At 34.4% G+C, this 6,444-nt stretch overlaps 1 long non-coding RNA gene across 1 annotated transcript; it reads left to right on the top strand.

Moving 5' to 3' along the window:
• The first annotated feature begins 2,384 nt into the window (after positions 1–2,384).
• Positions 2,385–6,090, top strand: LOC113086202 (uncharacterized). Its single transcript, XR_003284690.1, has 3 exons — positions 2,385–2,468; positions 5,730–5,751; positions 6,048–6,090. It is a non-coding gene; the product is annotated as an uncharacterized LOC113086202 (long non-coding RNA).
• Positions 6,091–6,444: the final 354 nt, after the last annotated feature.

A 6,444-nucleotide genomic window follows, 5' to 3' on the forward strand; every position in this document is an offset into this window, starting at 1 on the left:
TATATATATATATATATATATATATAGACACACACACACAAAATGTGTAAATCCAGAAGCACAGTATTAATTTGGAGGTGTTTGTTTGATTCATTCTGACCATGACCGTATCTGTTTAATCTGCTTATTTTTAAGTTACAATATACATTGATTAAAAAAGAGACTCATTTTTTGTAATGGTAGTATTATTTTATACAGAATCAATTATTTATAAATTTAGAAGAGAATAAATTTAGTGTTGAATAAAATTAAGGAAAACAAATATATTGATCTAATATATATAGCACATTACTTTTAAATTAATTCAGCTTCAATTGCCAAATATATCTTACTTTTAAAGTTAATGATACATTTAAAAAGGTATGAGTTCTATGCATATTTTGTAATAAAAATAAAACAATTCCAAAAATTATGCAAAAATACAAGGCCTTAGAGAATGCAGAACAAATAAATGAAATGCAAACCCATGTCACTGTAAAAGACAGACAGCCACACACACCGACCCCCTCCCCATATTTCCATGGAAACAATCATTTTGTTATAGTATTAGATTGCACTTCTTTGTCAGATATACTTTTTATCTGTTGTGCGCACACTTGTGAACAAGCCTTGTTGGACTGTTATGCAGAGATGTCACTGATTATGTACATACCCCAATCAACTGTGCCACCCATTCGCCTTCCACTCATCTGTGTCTTTCCTGACACCTTCCCTTGGTCTTTCAAAACTTTTAAAGGTTTCCACATTTAGCAGATCACAACCTGCAAAAATAATAAGAACAGATGAAATTATTATTATTAATTATAATATACAGGTAAACAAAGGGTCTTCAATAGTACTCATCTATACATAAAGCCATAAAATAATACAATTATTAACACTGAACAGGGTTAAATGCTTAGAGTATCACAAACCCCCCTATTTCAGCAGTGGTTAGTTCTCTCCGCAGTTGTAAAAAGTATGAAAAATGGGGCAGTGGAGGGGAAAAGAGGAATAAAGCATGTATTTTTCAAGTATAATTATAATTGTGTGTAGCTGAAACATTTGCAAATATTCTCTTTCCCTCATTTTCTCTTACCGTTTCTCAGTTTTAGTCACACAGAATACAAATGATGACAACTCATGTTGGTAGACAAAGCTATACATTTGCAATGTTTTCTCTGAATAATTAAATCCCTAAATAATTATAATACAAGTGTATTATATGGTTGTTAAGATCATAATATTGATTGTCCGGTGCCTCGTGAGAAGCACAAGAAAAGACAAAACATAAAAAGCCCCACAGTGAATCAAATGAACCAGCAAAGCAAGTTTTTTTAACTGAATGAACTGATTCAAATGTATATTTAGGTTAATTAGTATTATCACTTCTTTTATTCAGTTACTTTCCATCACAGAATCAATTTATATAACCAACTCAAACAAGTACTAACGTTTTAATAAATGCACACAGAAGGACACAAGGAAGATGGACTTACTTAGGGGTGGATAACTTTATGCACCACTGAGGCTTCAAGTGTATAAAGCAACTGACTGCGTGCATCAGACCTGCCTAGTTGTTTCAAAACAACAACATAATTAGTTTCACTAAGGTTGTAGGTAACACTTTATTTTAGGGATGCACGATAATATCGGCACAACATCGGTATCGGCCGATAAAAGCTTAAAATGACCATCATCGGTATCGGCCGATATGAATATTTCTGCCGATGAGCCAAACCGATATTCTCCAAGTGAAATAATTGACCCGTTTTTCAGATGTGAATGTCTGTCTACATTTGTAAATTAATACATTTATGGTAGAATCAGTACAGAAGAGATACATGGATTTCTCTTCAGTAAAATTAAAGTTTAAATATATCAGGCGAAAAATTTGTATATATATCGATATCGGTATCGGCCAAAATTATTTTGAAAATATCGGCATATCGAATATCGGCCAAAATCCAATATCGTGCATCCCTACTTTATTTCAATAGTTCACTTTAGACATTCTACTAACAGTACTGTAATTAACTTTGCAATTACATGTCAACTAGCAGTCATTAGAGTATTAGTAGACTGTCTGCTTAATATCTTCCAACACTTAATTTTTATCGGTCCACAACATACTGACTATCATAAACTTTGCAAGTACATGTCAACTTATTCTACTAACCCTAAACCTACCCTATCTATTCTCGGAGTAAGACGACATGTAGTTGCAAATTATTGAGTAGTTGACATGTAGTTACAAAGTTACTTATAGAAAATAGAAAGTCTAAAGTGGACTATCAAAATAAAGTGTAACCAGGTTACACTTTTCTAAAAGCATTTATTATTAAGGGACACTGACAGGTTAAAGGTTACTGACCTTTGCTACTTCACTCTTTTTTTTAGTAAATTTTCAGTCTGAATTTTGTGAAGCCATTGAAGAGAATGATGGTTTCCCAAAGCACATCTCACTAGAAAAGAAGATGGGAAAACAGGTATGATGTTTACAGAGTTATACATTCAAATAATAAACATTTTTTTTTCATGAACTACTCTTCAGGTAAAATGAAGGCAGGCTCCTTTAATTGCACAACAGGGCTAACATGAGTTTTTGGGTGCCTTTGCACTTCTAAATTCTTGATTTTATCTTTTAAAATAATTGACGATGTTATTGATGACTTTAAAGTGACAGCATTCACACAATGTCAACAATAACTTGACCCAGTTCACTGTTTATTTTAAATAAATGCACAACCAAAATTTACTGAACCAACAGCTTCAACAACAAACAATATATTTACACAGCTAATAAACATTTTTTTTTTACAAATATATTCTTGTTTTTATTCTGTCTCCCAATGTTTTCTATGTCTAAAAATATCCTTTATACGCTGATAGCTCAAGACCACACAAGAACTTGGAATCGACGCTTACCTCTCAACCATCAACACTGATTGCGTGGCTAACGTTAGCTGGCTCATCTTCATCCACTGCCTGCTCGCGTGCTTATCGCCACCTATAGGGTCGCTCAATTATATTTAACAAAGTGGGACTTTCAAACCTGTAAGAAAAAGAAAGCGGATAAAAGTATATTACTTATATTTTTGGTAACGACATTGCTTTGAATAAAGTATAGTAAAACACAAACACTCCAGTATTAGAAAACCCCACATTTTTTTACGTTTAATGACAAGGTAACGCGGTGTGTCATTATATAAATGTATATATTTTTTTTTAATTAAGATTTTTCTCCCCTCAATATTTAAGTTATAGAGCTCGGGCGTAGACGTTATGGAATGGTGCATTGTGGGTAACGGCGGCCATTTTAGAGGCATCGCAAAGCAGGTTTGTAATAAGATAATAAATAGCCGGTCTCCAGAAAAAGTTATAGAACGTGACAAAAAAAAGTTGCCTATACCTATACGGACAAACTTAATAATGAAGCCACACAACGCTACTTAAAAAAAAAAAAAAAGAGGTTGTAGGCGGAATCGATCCCTATGAACACATGAAAGTTTACCAAGCCTCAGTTTCCCTGATAATTTCTCCTACCGGGTCTGTGGAGTGAGCGCTTACACCTCCGATCAATTAAAAATTTTAAAGTCACTGGAGGCTCACCTGCAGATCACAAATGGATCTGCAAATTAAACGTGGAGAAAACAATCATTCTCACTAAGGAAATGTTAACATTAACCAAGCATCAGTGGTGACACACACACACACACACACACTTCTCAGATTCTGCGAGCTATGAAGCTTGTCTATGCGGGTTTGTCACACTTCAGGAGTAATTACTCACCTATCATACTTGCAAAAATCCACTGTTTTCATCCGGTAGTTCTGTAATTCGGTATAATATTGACGAACATTCACCTCAGACACAACCAACCATTCACCAAAACAAGACGCTTAACTTCCTATTTTGAAGTTCGTTCCAGTTTTTTTATTTTTTTATTTTTTAAACAAGTTGTTCAAATTTGTTAAATACAGTCAGCACAAAAATATCAAAAAGCAAATTAATGTATTATAATGTATGTATCTATGTATTAGAATATTATCGAAGGTGATGGTTTCCCTCCGTACAGCGGCGACCCAAGCCATCTGACGCCTCTTGGTGATTTCAGACACCTTGTGTTTTTTTTTCCAAGTAGGAAAATGTTGAAAACTAATATGATTCACGAGGCGTTTGCCCTGTCGATCATGAAACCGATTACAGCAGTTCACAATACAGCAATACTGAACCATTTTCCAAAAAATAATCAAAATTAATGACCAAATGACCAACGTTACCTAATGCCTACTATACAGTACATCTACTTCTGTACCGCGATTCCCACAATGCATTGCGACGTGACGCAACGATCCCGACCTCTATTAATCGCCTGCCAAGCCCGCGAAACTGGGCAGCGGGCCTATATAAGCTGGGGTCTGTGCCCACCGCCCGGCACACAACCTGCCTAACGTACCCTTTGAGTGACATCACAGCAACTGCTTTTTCCTGAGGTGATTTACTTTTTACCAATTTCATTAAATTAACGTACTTTTTAAAAGTATGGTCCGACAACAAAGTAAATTAAATGTAAAACTATGAAGAAAGAAAGTAATGTAATTATAATAAGTAACGTTAATTATAATCACAAACGGTCTGAGGGAATAGTTCGTTTTTCTCCATTAAAATAAAAGCCGTTTTTTTCATTCATGAAACGCATTAAATTATTATAAAAACTGGACTTTGTTCTCCAGTAAATGTTGTTGTTGTTATTTGTTGATACCACATCGCACACAAACAACGATTTTCCGTCTCTTTGCGAAAAGAAACAACAAAACAAAGTCGCCCGCACACAGTGCAGCAGCAACAAAGTTTAAAGTCAAATTCTGACAGCGATCCCTGTCCTTTGACACAAGTGTTGGTCATTTGTACTTGACCCACACCTGTCTCCCGATCCTATCTCCCGTCACAGACTTTGCTTTATACGTTATATCACGCCCCCCTTGTCACAGAAAGGTAAGTTAAGTGTTCTTTAAAACTTTTAAACAGCAGCTAGCCTAACAAATCAAGGCTATCTATATCTTCTAGCTGTTTTCTAGCATACACAAGGGGTGGCTAAATCATCTGGTTGCGACAGCGAGCGTTAAAAATTTTACAATATAACGTTATTTATATCCACTCACCACACAAAAAATGAGCACTGCACAGAGAGTTTGCTGTTGGTGTCCAGTCTGCCCTCTTGATGGAGTATTTGTTCGTCCTGAGGTAACATGTAAAATAATATTTTGGGGTCTCCTTTTTTGTTGTTGCACCAGTCATTGCACAACGTCATTGCTAATGGAGCCAATACGCTCCGTTTGAGAGACTCTTTTTCGTATGGGAGTTATCTGTCATGATAACGTTCAATGAAAAGATAAATCATACAACTATGCTTCATAATATCTTTAATTTGTATGGAAAATATTGGTTTTTCACAGGTTTGACTGCGAGCGCGTGAGCTCCCTCTCTCACACTCTCTCACACACACACAGTCACCGAGAGAGAAAGAGACTCCTAAACCTTCGATAATGAAATAGATCACCTCTCATTTTGTTCAACTATAACAATAATACTAATTATAGTTATTATTATTAGTAGTAGTAGTATAGTGGTTGTTATTATTCTAAGTGTTTCTTAATGTGGATTATGTTTTCATCAGAGCCTTTGAGAAACTTTGAGAATTTATACCATGCTAATAATTTATTCCCTTCTCGCTTTATTTTCTCAGTGTCGATTTCCATCTGATTGTTGTAAGTCAACCTACATCTCTGATTTGCCAGATTCATCATAACATGCTAATAGATCAATATATCAATTAAAGCAACTTAATGTGGCAAGTTATAATCTTAATGAAGACATTAAAAGGATACTACTTTAAATAAATAAATGAATAGAATGGAATCCTGCACCTCTGATTTGCTAGTTTCATCATAACATATCAATTAATCAATAATCACTGATGGAACTGAAAACATTTGAATATGAACAGACATATTTTACTCATATTTGGTCCTTTCTCCTTTTTCCCTCTTTTGTTTGTCAACAGCAGCTACATACACCCCAAAGGCTCTTTTAAGAGCCACACCACGAGAGCATCTTTGGCTTTGTGAGTATATATTTTGACTGACTATCAGATACCTCTCAGTATTTTGGTTTAGATCAATTAAAAGCAACATCATGCAGCATGTTGGTAATGTCTAAATGAAGTAATTAAAGAGACAATTCTTTTATTATTGTTATTATTAATTAATTAATTAATAGAATGGAATTCTGCATCTCTGATTTGCCAGTTTCATCATATTATTGAATTAATTAATAATCACTGTTGGAACTGAAAACATTTGAATTTGTACAGACATCTCACTCATATTTAGTCTTTTCTCCTTTGATATTCATGATAGCATAATTTGCAGCATTCATACAAAATTTGTAATGTTGAGTAC

This window comes from Carassius auratus, unplaced genomic scaffold (assembly GCF_003368295.1).
Source record: "Carassius auratus strain Wakin unplaced genomic scaffold, ASM336829v1 scaf_tig00042852, whole genome shotgun sequence".
In the NCBI taxonomy this organism is placed as follows: domain Eukaryota; kingdom Metazoa; phylum Chordata; class Actinopteri; order Cypriniformes; family Cyprinidae; genus Carassius; species Carassius auratus.